Genomic DNA, 15,579 nt, shown 5'->3' on the forward strand with positions numbered 1-15,579 from the left:
TGCAATTCTTCTGCTAGTCAGAAATATTAGTAATTAAATTCTCTCAAATACGCTAGTGTAAAGCAGAGAGAGAACATCCCAATTCTATCAGCACTAGTGTTAATTATTTTAGGCAAGCTGTCATTTATGTTTTCTAAAGTGGATTTTGTTCTTGCAGTCAGGAACATTGCTTAGTGCAGAATTAATTAATCATTATAAATATAAAACCTGCAGTATCAGCTTCTGCGTTCAGTAAGGTTTCAAGAGGCAAGGTTGAAGGAGTCAATAGGCTGCTGTGGGGAATCATGGGTTTTTTCATCTGATACAAGGACAATCAAATTATACACTTAATCTTTACAGGAATATGTATTTAAAGCATCATTGCAAAATAATAAAAAAGAAAATTGGATAATTTATTGTGACTGGCAGCTTTTGCTAATGCAATATTGTTTAAAAAATGCTGCGTAAAACAAGATTAGTGAGGGGGAAACTGAAAAGCTAAGTTTACTATAAATCTGAGAGTTGGTTTTAAAGCTGTCTTTCTCATTTTACCTCTTTGGAAAATGCTCGGGTTATTAATTTACTCACCACAGTACAAACACCAGCATAAAGCTCTACAAGCCCACAAGAATAAACAGACAATAATACAACCTTGCCTACAGCATGATGCGTAAGAACTGAGTGCCAGCTCTTGAGACTACGGGGGTGGCTTTGCTAGAAGAGGCCAAGCAAGGCTGACAGCTCAGAAAAAAATGGAATTAATGATGAAATAAACTAAAAAATTAACCTTCCTATTTGGCATAAGTGATGTTGGCATTTTTTTTACCTGCACCCTTATTTTACTGTCAAAACGCAATTAAAGCACATTGATTCTCAACAAAAAGAGATGAAATTTCATTGCTTAAGACATGCACTGACTTTATACGAGAAGAAAAGTGGCTGATAATTTTCTTATTCAGGGATCAAAAATGTGATGGATGACCACTAGCCGCTTTACTGAATTGACTGCCACCATCATGCTATATGTGTCACTGTTTTACAATCTAGATTTGCTAGCATTTAATCTGTAAAAGCAATGTATGATCTAGGACTTTCAGGAGGGGAGAGAAATCAAAGATATCTGAAGAAACACACTTTGAATCCTATGCAATATATGTTGACCTCCTATTGAAATTGCACTCTGTGCTTTTCAAAGGCATTCTCTTGACATGTAGGTTGTACGTGATTGAAAGGTATGGGTCTATCTGCACAATAGATAGTATTAATTATGTAAGCTTCCTCAGTTTTATAGTTTATTGTAAAAGATATTATTTTATGATTTGTATCACTACAATTATGTTTCTAATGGGATTTTAATTGATTTTGAATCCAATTTTTAAAATCCCTATTTTTAAAACACACCTCAGCTGCTGCCACTTTGAATCTGTGCCAAGCTGGCAGACTGTAACTCATTGTGTCATCATTTAAATGTCTTGCTGCAGTGCCTGCTTTAGGGATTCGGAAGTGATCTGCATTGAATACCGTCTCATAACTTGTAGCAGTTTCATAACTCAGGGATGTTGAAAACTTCAGTAAGCATGCTATTGACAGTAGGCATCTGGCAGGACTGTGTTATTTTACTTATACTTGACACTTGTGGAGGTGATAATCTTTTAAGGATGCTGTTATTAAGTAGTGCAATTAGTTTCTCAATACATGCTTGAAGTCTGGTCCTACCCCAAAACCTTATTTACCCAAACAAACCCAGGATTTCCTAGGCATGCAATTAATCAAATACAGTGCAGAAACATAATCTTGGACATAGCTGACATCATAGAATCATAGAATAGTTAGGATTGGAAAGGACCTCAAGATCATCTAGTTCCAATCCCCCTGCCATGGGCAGGGACACCTCACACTAAACCATATCACCCAAGACTACATCCAACCTGGTCTTGAACACCACTAGGGATGGAGCATTCACTACCTCCCTGGGCAACCCATTCCAGTACCTCACCACCCTAACAGTAAAGAATTTCTTCCTTATATCCAATCTAAACTTCCCCTGTGTAAGTTTCAGCCTGTTACCCCTTGTCCTATCACTACAGTCCCTAATGAAGAGTCCCTCCCCAGCATCCCTGTAGGCCACCTTCAGATACTGGAAGGCTGCTATGAGGTCTCCACGCAGCCTTCTCTTCTCCAGGCTGAACAGCCCCACCTTTCTCAGCCTATCTTCATATGGGAGGTGTTCCAGGCCCCTGATCATCCTCGTGGCCCTCCTCTGGACTTGTTCTAACAGTACCATGTCCTTTTTATGTTGGAGACACCAGAACTGCACACAATACTCCAAGTGAGGTCTCACGAGAGCAGAGTAGAGGGGCAGGATCACCTCCTTCGACCTGGTCACATCAACACCCAAATAACCACAAGGGTTGAGGTAAGTAGAAATATGGATCATCATTTCTTCATTTGGACTCCTCATTGCCACCCTATGTATCTCTTATATTGTAATTTCCCATCCTTTTATCACCATGTTGAATGAAAACATGTAGAATTTGACCTGAGGTTTTTTTTTTTAGAGAGTTATCAGTTATAAGATAAACAGTGGCTATTTTATACATGCAAAAACCTTTCTTAGTAGCTGAAAAAACTTCATATAAACTCATTCAACTATAAACAGTGCATGTTTACTGCCCTTGGGCTGAAGCAACAGCCTAACAACCATTGAAAACAGTGTCTCATCTACCAATACCACGTGTATTCGGCATTGCTGATGATGATCCAAATTCATGTTTCTATCTGTGGAGTTTTCCAGTGCAGACTTTCCATTAACCCAAGAGATTCTAAAAGGTTAATTAATCACTGACTGGGTCCTGAGGGAAATCGTAGTAAACTATTTCTCAAAGGTATTAAAGTGTTCCTTTTGATTGGCTTCAGACAATATTACCTAATCCTAGGAATGGCTTTAGCCCTAAGGCAGTAGTTCATTGCAGTTGGCCTCAAGCGTAGTCAATAATCTGTATTTGCTATTAGGGCTCTGCTTGTAATTGAATTTTGGTTTAGTGAAAGAATCAAGAATTAAAAAAAAAAAATCCAAACAAACAAAAAAACACCACAAACAAAAAACTAAAAAAAAAAAACCACTACAAAAATCTTTAATTTAGGTTTTATAAAAGACATTTTTTGAGAGCATTATTGCTAACTGTGGAAAAAGTTATCTTTTCATACAATAAGGGAGTGTTACTTCTATTTGTTTCTGAAAACAAGAATTTGACCTGCTTTCCTCCCTCTTTCTAGATGAATGCTGTAGCTACTCAGCTTTGAGACACTGATTTTTTTTCTTCTTGAAATTGTTCCACATTGTTCAGGTATTAATTAGTGCAGAAGGTAGTACCTAACTACCAGGACATACTTGTCTTCAGAGCTATGTGAGCATCCACATTAGCGAATGAAAAGAATATCAAGCCAGCTAATGAGTCAGCTCCACGACTAGTATGGTTGTGTTGGTGCAGGGCTGTGCTCAGGCTAATTAGCTTATTTGAAGAGAAAAGCTAATTAACTCTGGAGCAGTGAGTGCCTGCTTCTCATACGCAGCTACTATTCCTGCTGTACACCTCTGCTGTATCTGTGTAGCTCTGGCTCTGCTGTGTAGACCTCTGGATGCAGCATTCCTCAGTGCAAACTTTCCCTATGTTTTGAAAATATATAATATGCAAATGGGCTTAACCCCAGTAACCTTGTGATTGGTCAGTTTTGGTTCACCCTTTCATAACAATATCTCTGCCTTTGTTCACCATACACATTATACTACTTAAAAGTGTTTAACACCACAGGTTCTTGCTGTAAAAAAAAGTATTCGGAGTGTCATAAATGGGTGGTAGAAGCTATATAACTACACTGACAAGCACAAATTCTAATAACCCTTCTGCACTGAATCAATGGTGTTTGGAGCTGCTTAGCTGACATGCTTCAAGTGTACAGCCAGGCAGACAGGCACGTGGACAGATGTAGATGTGACTTTTCTAGCTGATACTGCTTAGAATTTCCCATTTGTCCTTCTGTTTTCAAATAGCAGTACTAGTATAAAAAATGCAATTCTATTACCCTGCAGTTTCATGTTTTTATACAAACTGAATACATGCTAATACATCTCTCCCTGTGATACACTAGAGTGTAACCCACTGAATAAAGAACAGCTCCCTATGCAACTGAGCATTATATTATAATGAAGAGACTCGGTTATCAGCTTATTAATATTTCTAAATGGAAAAATCATTCTGAAACAAGAAAAATAAAGCAACATTTCTTTCTATATTGTATTTGAATTAGGGTGTTTTCAGTCCCATTATTGTAAATTAGTTCAACAGAGCTGGCACAAAGTAGGTCCACATAATAAAAAAATGTTGAATTATTGCATATGATAAGTTTCTGGGTACCATTGTTTGCCATAACTCAACTAAACAGGCAAATGAGACATTTAGACACCTGATGGCAATCTTTCATTAAATTTGATTAAATATGGCTTGTGCTTCTTTCTGTATGACAATGTCTCAGGCATAACAATACAATTTAGTTCTGTACTGCACTTCCACAAAATGTCTTACAGTGAGACACAGAAGGGAGAGATAATGCTTCTTGGATGTGGGTTCAGTGGTTCCCAGAAACGCAGCATTGGGAAAAAGGACAGGAGCTGAAGAAGTTGAAGTTAAAAAAAGAAAAAAAGCAGGAATTTTTAAGCAGACATTTAAGCATTTTTGCAGACAAAGAACAAACTGCAAGAAAGTAGCAACAGAAGGGAGGAAAAGGTGAGTGAGGTTTATGTTGTGTTAAATGATGCAATATAACTTAATGCCATGCATGGATTGTGTTACTTCAGAGACTTAAACAGATGCTGCTCTCTTTTTCTTAGGGCTGACTGGACAGCTAGCCAAGCTTTCGTATTGCTTTGCCAAGTACAATAAACTTATTTTTGCAAAATGAATGTGATCATCTGTGACAGATTCTACCCTTCCTCACTATCTAGTCATCTTAAATGTAGTGAACTTTGCAGCATCTCTGTATCTGAGGATGAGAGGAAGACATGTTGAAGGAAATGTACATTCGAACCCATTTGGTAGCTGATGTAATAAATATCTGGCCTGGTGTTTGTTAGTGTGTCTGTGCCATAGGCTATGAAACATAGTTCTACAGAGATTTACAGGAACCTGAAAGAGGAAATCATAGTTCTCACATCCCTTTGGCTCCTGATATTTTGTGGCAGCCAAGGAGGGACCCAGAATATGGACTCTGTAGTTTTTCCTTCTGCTGGATCCAAGGTGCATTTCCACTCTTTCCATGCACAGGGGCGTTGATGGAGGATAGCTGACTGGTACATCTTCCTTCCGTGTCTCCTAGAGAACTCCAACACAATTATTTGCATTGGTCACACTGAAGAGATACTTTATGTGCATCCAGTTCTTTTTTTCCTGCCTGAGCAGCTTAAGCACAGCTGGTGAGTAGACAGATGGAGAAAGACAGGTAAATCCTGAGACACCTGTTTGCTCACCAGATACTGGTTTCATCTTGCCAATTGTCCAACTGTGGAAGCATATTGTGAGTACCAGGGGCTGTGGCCACTGAAAAAGAGACCTTGATTAGTTTTCAGGAGGTAGATCAAGAACTTATCACTCTCTTCTTTCTGGAAATATGATGCTGTCCTGAAAGCAGCTTAAGGAAGATATCCATTTACTTTAATATATAAGTGTAAGCACAAATGGGTGCTTGGTCCTGGACAAAGTGAAGAGTAACCAATTTAGGCTAGGGAAGTCACTATAGTGTGTTGCTTGATATGAGAGATTCAGTCTCTATCTCTCAGAGTGAGAGAGTTTGAGATGTTACTGAAGTGTTACTTTCTGGAACACCTTTTGTTTTTAAGAAACAATGTGCTGCTTGTACTGGGCTAAAAGCTGTAATTGTAAAAACTTTTTTAAAAAAGCAAACCCCTGACATACAGAGGCAAAGGCATGTACCAGCATTCGGCATATTCTTTTGAATATACAGACTCCCATATCTCTTGTTATTTTTTTACATGTCCCTAAGGGGAGAGCAATGGCAGTCTACTTAAAAACAAAGTAGTAAATCTTACCCTTGTTTCCAAGTGCACCAAGCCACAGAGCCTTATGTAGCTTTTCAGCCATAAGGAGATAGCTGGTCATTTGAGAAGTGGGAAGATGATGCAACATGGTGGTAGGAGCAGGTATTCTTCATCCTGCAGGAGACGAAGGAACTGTGAGAATAAGGACCTTGGGCCCACTGTAGGAGAAGATCTGGTTCGACACCATCTTAAGAACCTGAACATTCACAAGTCCATGGGACCTGATGAAATCCATCTGCAACTCCTGAAGGAGCTGGCAAATGAAGTTGCTAAGCCACTGCCAGTCATATTTGAAAAGTCATGGCAGTCAGGTGAAGTCCCTGATGACTGGAAAAAGGGAAATATAACCCCCATTTTCAAGAAGGGGAAAATGGATGACTCAGGGAATAACAGACCAGTCAGTCTCACCTCTGCGCCTGGCAAGATCTTGGAGCAGATTCTCCTGGAAGGCATGCCAAGGCACATGAAAAACAACAAGGTGCTTGGTGACAGCCAGCATGGCTTCACTAGGGGGAAATCCTGCCTGACCAATTTGGTGGCCTTCTATGATGGATCTACGGAACTGATGGACAGGGGTAGAGCAGTTGACGTCATCTACCTGGACATGTGCAAAGCATTTGAGACTGTCCCACATGACATCCTTGTCTCTAAATTGGAGAGACATCAATCTGATAGATGGACCACTTGGTGGACAGAGAACTGGCTGGATGGGCGCATGCAAAGAGTTGTGGTCAATGGCTCAATGTCCAAGTGGAAACCAGTAATGAGTGGTGTCCCTCAGGGATCGGTGTTGGGTCTGGTCTTGTTCAACATCTTTGTCACTGACATGGAGAGTGGGATTGAGTGCACCCTCAGCAAGTTTGCCAATGACACCAAGCTGTGTGGTTCAGTTGTGTCATGGTTTGAGCATATTTTGAGGGTGTTTTTGTTCAAGGTTTTTTCCAGCCAGGTGGAGGAGGGGAGTCCAGGAGGAAGGAGAGACAGGACACCTGACCCAGGCTAGCCAATGAGGTATTCCATACCATAGCACGTGATGCCCAGGATGGATACTGGGAAAGAGAGGGCTGGAGGGGTGGAGCTGGAGAGGAAAATGGAGGAGGGAGCACGCGGTTCTCGGCCGGGCAGGGTGGAGTGAGTTATGGGTCGGTGGCTGGTGGGGTGTTGTATTCTTTTCGCTTGTTATTTGCTGTATCATTATTATTTGTAGTAGTAAATGGCAGTAGGGGTTTTGTGTTATGCCTTAGCAGTTAAACCGTTCTTATCTCAATCCGTGGGGGCTACATTCTTTGGATTCTCCTTCCTAACTCTCTGGGAGTTGGGGGACTTGGTTTAAACCACGACAAGTTGATAAGCTGGAGGGAATGAATGCCATCCAAAGGGACCTTGACACGCTTGTCAGATGGGCTGATGCCAACCTCATGAAGTTTAACCATGACAAGTGCAAGGTCCCCCACCTGGGTTGGAGCAATCCCAGGCACAGCTACAGGTTGGGCAGAGAAGAGATTCAGAGCAGCTCTGCAGAGAAGGACTTGGGGGTGCTGGTCGATGGGAAAATAAATGTGGGCCAGCTTCCTTGTGCACTTGCAGCCCAGAAAACCACCCGGGCTGCATCAAGAGGAGCGTGACCAGCAGGTCCAAGGAGGTGATCCTGCCCCTGTACTCTGTTCTCGCAAGACCTCACTTGGAGTATTGTGTGCAGTTCTGGTGTCTCCAACATAAAAAGGACATGGAACTGTTAGAACAAGTCCAGAGGAGGGCCACGAGGATGATCAGGGGACTGGAGAACCTCCCATATGAAGACAGGCTGAGAAAGGTGGGGCTGTTCAGCCTGGAGAAGAGAAGGCTGCGTGGAGACCTCATAGCAGCCTTCCAGTATCTGAAGGTGGGCTATGGGGGTGCTGAGAATAGGCTGTTCATGAGGGACTGTAGCAACAGGACAAGGGGTAATGGGTTGAAACTTAAACAGCAGAGGTTTAGACTGGATATAAGGAAGAAATTCTTTACTGTTAGGGTGGTGAGATAGTGGAATGGGTTGCCCAGGGAAGCTGTGAGTGCTCCATCCCTGGCGGTGTTCAAGGCCAGGTTGGACAGAGCCTTGGGTGACATGGTTTAGTGTGAGGTGTTCCTGCTCATGGCAGGGGGATTGGAACTAGATGATCTTAAGGTCCTTTCCAACCCTAACTATTCTATGATTCTATCCCTGACAGCTGGTGGCCAGCCAATATTCAGGCAGACAGACTTGTGTTTAAATCCTCTTTTGAGTGTTTATCTCTCAGATCTAACATACACATCAATCTTACCTTTCCAAGATCTCTTTTTTATCAGCATAATACTTCATGAAATAGTAATTTAGTTTTATAGAAGGGGAATGAATTGTGTTGAAGAGAAAAGCAAACAAACATCAGATGCCGATTTTTGCTTTGACCCTTTTCCTCAACAAAAAGGCTTCCTACAGTCATGGTATAAAAATCTGCTATTGTCAGATTAATAAATTTACATTCAAATTTTATTTGGCTCTAGAAAAATTAAAGGGGGACATGAAATTCCTAAACATGTGTTAATAATTGAAATGAAACATTCAGCTTCTGCTGCTAGAAGGCTTACTTGAGGTGTGCATACACTCTTATCTGAAGATAAGGGCTGGAATATATAAATTTAACCTTATAAAAAAAGAAAGACTTTAAAAGGCTAGAGAGTATTTAATGTTTCACAAACATTATGTTGAGCTCCCATTTAGAATCCTGTAGAAATAAAATAAAACTCTGTGTACCTATACAAGTAATACTCCATATCACAAGAGGTGAGTATATTGTCCCTGCTCCTTTGTCCTCCAAAGGGTAATAATCAGTCCTTACCCCAAATAACTCCAAAAAATCAAGATGGATGTCAAAAGAGATGTTATAGATTATACTTGGGAAAGTAATAATATTGAGTAATCACCACATTTTAGTCTCCCAACCCCCTTGTGTTTCGGAAGTAGATTTCTAACAAACTCCTACTTCATTGGCCATTTTCCCACTCTCCTGCTCATGATATTTACTGGCACCCAATCAGCCACATTTCTTGTAAGCATGTCAGCTGCAGCTGTTTTATCATGGCACAAGAGACAGCATTTGTTTAACTATAAGCCTGAGTTTAAATGGAAATGTAACATTTTAAAATATTAGATACACAAACAAGACCTGGCCTTTTTGGTCTTTTCTGTTGATTCCCATTAATATGATACCATATTTCTTCTTGGTACCATCAGAAGTCAGAAATCTTCCTCACCTTTGCTTATCTGGAGTTTCAAAATAGCTTTCCACCAGTCTTCTTGTTCAACACCATCTGTAAATAGAGAACACCTTCTCTTCACCACCATAAACTACAGGGATCAGATAAGCAACAGAGTCATTAGAAGCATTATGTAATTGCATACACCAGTTATGGGTTTACAGATGAATGACTATTATATTCAAATACTCTTGGCAGACAGCCTGAACAGACATATGCAGTGGAGACTGTAGCAGAGATCTAATTTGCTTTTCCAAACCTTCCTTTGTATTTTTTGGTTGCTGTTTTATCCCATATGCAGTGGAGGCTGTAGCAGAGATCTACTTTAATTTGCTTTTTCAAACCTTCCTTTGTATTTTTTGGTTGTTGTTTTATCCCAACAGATTTAGTTTGTAAGAAATTGAAAAATGTTTATAAAGACTTGGAAACCCAAACTTGTCTCTTTCAGGAGAATTAATTTTCTTGCAGAGTTTGGAAAGATGACTGATTTGCCATTTCTGTGATGTTTGATAGGGATTTGAAACCTGGGTTAGAGTGACCCATATAAAAAGAAAGGAAATAGGGACACTACATCTCTGCTAGAAAAACTGGGACATCTGGTTACCTCCTTTGTTACCAAAAAGAGTATCTTCAGTGTATGATGTCTCTAGATATAGGGGATTTGATTCTTTCCAATGATTTCTTTACAATGAGAAGAAAGCGGAGACTGTTAAGAGCGGATCTAAATCCCTTGTTGCAGTTAATGAATTTTGAATTTTTAAACCAGAAACAATGATTTTATTTATTACATTTATATGTAATAAGAGATTCCTATGCCTATGTCTGTAAGCACATTCATATAACTATCATCATAATAAATCAATTTACACTGAATTTCTCCAACATTAACATGATCTGCTTCACAGCTGCGTACCTTCTTCAAACCTGTTCAAAAACTTGGAAAGAGGTTTATTTTGTAGTTTGCTGGAATGGAGTGTTTCACAGGAAATCCTTTGGGTAGGCCATACATAATAAGACAGATATGTTAATGATGAATACACGAAAAATAACCATATAAACTCTGAAGGAGAATGTTATTACCATCAAATATATCAGTGAACAAGATTCACAAGTACTACCGATGCTTGAAAGATAAAGCTTGAATCTGAATTCTTTCTGTATTTCAGTGTACAAGAAGAGAAGTTTCTTTCACATTCTAACAGTTGATCAGATTTGGAACATGTGTATTTAGATAAAGCAATTTGTCATTAAAATTATGTTGTTTTCAGCTGGTTTTACTACTGGTGGGGAAGATCACAAATTTAGGTAATTTTTAAGCATGTTTAGTGTGATATAAAAAGCAACGTAATCCCTCATCCCTGTTATCACCAAACGCTTGACAGTTAGGGGTATCATCCATATAACATTTCACAGCTTCATCACTAAACAGCACAACTGCTTAATGAGTTCCATGATGTTAGGCCTGAGGCCCAACCTTTGTAATCCTTCTGATGTTCTGTTTTAGTGAGGTGACCTCAGAGTCAGTCAACTGTAAATGTTACTGAACTTCTTGAATGACAGCTCCTTGATCAGATTTGTTGCTCCAGAAAGACAAACACCATTTTGCATCTTGCAGTGAAACAGCAATCATCTCCATAATACCTTGCCTCCTTTGCAGGCTTTCACATCCCTTGCAGTACTGTAGCAAATATATGGAGATGCCCAGAGGACCTCTCTTTGTCATCTTAGCAGTTCCTAGCGTCATTCTCCCTTTTCTTCCATCCTTTTCTTAGCACTCAAACCAGCATGCAGGTCATCCTTTGCAATCTCCAGCCGTTTCTGTATTTCCTTTGCATCTGTAAGGTAGAATGTAAGTTACACTTAACTACAGAGGGCTCTGAAGGCCATCAGCTGCAACATGCTATCTGTAAGCCTTGAGTTCACACTGAGGATTTGAGCTTTGTTAATGTATAATTATGCACTCCTATATATGGTTTCAGGTGATACTTGCTTTGATCTTTGATTAACTGTGGTAAATGTGTCGTATAGTCTTGCTCACTGGTTTACTAATCTTCTTTCTGGGTTTTTGCTTGATTTTCAGATGTTTCTTCAGGGCTCTGCTAGTGCATGACATACACTGTCCATGGCTTGACTGTTATGTCTTCTCCCTCTGCTGCTAAATTAGTTTGTGATCAGCTTGTTATATGTGTTCTTTTTCATATTAGTACTGATTCTGTTACTAATGTTGCGGACCATGGGATGAAAGTCAATAACCAAAGTTACCAGAGTAGGCTTTAGAAGGAAAACTTAATTTTATTAGCTCAGAAAGAGTATGGAATTTGAGCCATGCTGAGATAACATCACATGGTAGGTCACGCACAAGGGCTGACATTATCTCTCAGGAACACACACTCCTGGGGTGTCTTATTAATTATATTTAATTGCATGAAAATTAATGATCATTTTCAGTGACTACTAGGCTACTCTACAGCTGCAAGACAAACTATAACTTTGAAATTTATGTTTCTTTGCCTTTGAGCATTTAGATCCTTTCACTTTATCTTAATTCACTCTCTACTCTTCTAGTGTATAACTAATTTAATATTTGTTATTGTTTACCAGCACCATTTCTTTATGCTTTCAATAAGAAATTTTCTCTGCTATTTTTATTGTATTTAGTATCTAGGCCTAAGACAGTAAATTTACCTCATTTACTTTAAAACTCTTGATTTAAGAAAGGTTTAGAAGCCATTTGCTAGTATAAATATCGAAGAGATGTAATCCATGATTCTGTTAGTCTGCTTCCCTTAGACAATATCGAGACAATCAAAATGTCTATAATTGAAAGGTGAAACTGGCTAATAATGTTACTGGGAAACAAACTTCAGAACTCATGTTAAATAGCTGTATTAAAAACCTAATACCTCCCCAAAACTAAAGCACTTACTTTAGAAAACATGGGCTATTGAAATGCCAGAAGTGAAAAACCCAAACAAGAATCTGTATTTCTGAATGAGTTTCCTACCCTGGGGACAGATATTTTGGTTTCCTATTTGATTTGATAGATCTTGGTCCCTTTTTGGATGTTTCTATACTCTATATGATAAAATAATGTACTCCATATTCATAGACCTGTGATACTTAAGAAACAAATGTAACATTGAAGACATTTCTATTTCTTATAACCTTTCTGTTGAATATAGATTGTGGCTGACTTTATGGAGCACCCATAAAATGCTAGAAAATATTATGAATGAACTGAGAAAAACTTGCTCTGAAGGAATAAGGATGATGCTGTGCTATCACTACTGAGCATTATTCATTATACACTATAAGCACTGCTACAGAATATTTAGTGATGAACAGTTACCATGCTCAGTATATCTTAAGAGCCCAGAAGAATTAATTTGGGCCTTCAATAACTTTCTGTTAATCTTTAGCACATATTAGACATCTTCACACTGACAATCAAGCTTTTACAAAAGATACCATTTTCTAAGTCTTCCAAATATTTTCAATAACACAATGAACCCTACTTCTAAAATCATTATCTCTTCATAGTAAACACAATGCTGAACTCTTGAAAGATCGATCCGATGTAGCTTTCATCCTAAGAAAATTTATTCTTTGTAATAATAGGGTCTTAAAGTTCTGACTCGTAAGAGCATTATTTTATTGAAAATATAAAAAATAAAGAGTGTAGAAAAAAATGAACTGTAGAAAAAAATGAGTGTAGAAAAATGAATTTAAGACATTAACTGCTTATTCTTTGCTGTATAATATTTTATATACTTTTAAAAAACAGTTACAGGCTTGAAATGGAAGAACATATTACATAGAAAAGTTATAACAATGTTCAGTTCACTTTTGAATTAATGTTGGTGAATACACGAACATGTATTTGATGACACATTTAACTTTTCCAGTTTAAGCAACATAAAAATATTAAAAGCAAGAATTTGCATAAAACTTCCAGGCTTTTACTCATTTACTTCAAAATCACTATTTAAAACGTCTCTTCAGTTGTTTAAGGGGTGACTTAATCAAGTACTTACATGGGGCAGACCTATTTGATAGCAGACAGCACTTTAATTTAGAAGACAAAGGCATGAAACAGTCCAACAGTTGGAAGCTGAATTTTGACCACACACACCTTCTTAGGAATGAGAATAATTAACTACTGCAACTTACTAAAAGACGTAATGGATTCTCCACTGTAGGACTACAGTATATAATATCGCCTTTAAAGAACTCCTGTAGCCAAAACAATTGCTGACTAAATACAAGAATTTTGATGCTCTTCAGCCAGTGTTATCTACAAAGTCAGATGAGATTATCATAATAGCCCTCCCTAGGCTTGGAATCTGTTAATTCATGCATCTTAGTCTACTGCATAGGAAACTTTTATTAAATAAAGCTTTTCTCTGATAATTTTTAATATTTAATTGTAACTCCATTGTCCTAGACCACTGTATACTGGTGAACTACTGATAAATTACTTTCTGATAACTAAATTAGCTGTGGCACACTCTTCTGGAAGTCAATAAATAAATTCACCATTGGTCAAATATGTCTCATCAAGATATCAAGACTCTTTTCAAAAAAACACCAACATGTCTAACTTCTTTGTTCAATTCTAGAACAAATAGACTTGATTTCTTTTATATAACTACCTAACTGTAGCACCTAAATTATGTATATGTTTCTGTAGTCAGTGGTGGAAGATAAGATTTGAATGAACTTTGGTTTCTCTAACTGTATGACTTTAGAGTAATTTTAGCTATGCTTCTTATTGGATATATGAAGTAGGATTAAATTAAGACTTGAAGATAAGCTATATTACTAGCTACAGGATGGGAATCCAGAAAGAAATAGCTAAAGTGTCTGTCCACATCTTCTCCTCAGTGACTTGACTTTCTCAGCCCTCCTGGCTGATGTGCTCTCTCTGGTTGTATCTTTAGGAGCTCTTGTGTGTGTGTTCTACCAAAACTTTTCCTCAGCTACTCAGAAAAACTCTCTTGAAGTTTATGAGTTCCATATTCTTTTCTCATCATGTCCAAGGATCTTTTCTAAATGTATCCCTACCATCCTGCAAAATTTAGCTTTTCTTGTGGTGCGTTACCTTTCTGAGCAGCTGCTTCCTGTGTCCTTCAGAGAAGGTGAGCTCTTCACAACAAAAATATACTTATTTTCACATCTAAAATCTGAAGCATGGGTCTTTTTTAATATGGACTATAACAAAAGGCAATATTTGACTCATTTTCTCAGGAACACTTATAACTTTTAAAACATGTAATTTTAAGCCCAGTAAATACGATGTACTAGAGAATGATGATACTCAAAAATACTGTAATTCCCAAGCCACAGGCTCTTTATCGCTGTTTGGGATGTCTCAGGTATGTCCTGGCTACAGGGCAAAAAAATGATTCTTCACTGCTTCATATTGATTTTTCTGACTGCCAAAACTTATGACCAAATGAGCTCCCTACCTGTCTTATGGAACAGATCAGTGTTTTGACAGCTCTTGATGCCAAGTCAGGTGTAAAACCTGGTTGAAGGCATTTTATTTCCTGCTTATTACTCTCATTATAAAATAGGGAAATCCTAACCATTTTATTTCTGGTTTGCAATGACACACATAATTTTTCATATAGTATGCCATACTATATGCCAAGGGAATATTCAGTGCAAGGCACAAGATGTATTTTGAATTAATGATGGAACAAAACACCCAACAGTCCACCCTTAAGAAGAGATTAATTTGATAACTTATTTCTGAAAATTTGTCTGTTAAAAGAAGGTGTGCATGGACACAAAAAGAACCTTCAAGAAAATGTTTGCCCCATTACAGAACTTTTAGATTTAGAGATATGATTGAAAGACTTTTTTTAGGTAATATGAAAGATAAATCCTAAACCCATTCTTCACAAATCATTTTCATGTATTACTGATCCCATTGGTATGTGTTAGAAAACCCCCTTTATGGAGAAGTAACTCTTATTGGTGATAGTATTTATAACTGCCTATTGACAATATACGGTGTTCTATAATGACAGTGCTAAAATTGGCTTTTACTTCCTTAAACCATTATTGTATTGAACCATGTAACCAGAAAATCACAATGCAGTGATCTTTATGTACATTAATCCTTCTATGAGAGCTTAATGTCTTGCCTGCTCATTTTGGAGATAATAAACCCCACAATGGAAGCAATAGCTGTCTTGGTGACTTTGCAT

This window comes from Melopsittacus undulatus, chromosome 7, assembly GCF_012275295.1.
Source record: "Melopsittacus undulatus isolate bMelUnd1 chromosome 7, bMelUnd1.mat.Z, whole genome shotgun sequence".
Lineage (NCBI taxonomy): Eukaryota > Metazoa > Chordata > Aves > Psittaciformes > Psittaculidae > Melopsittacus > Melopsittacus undulatus.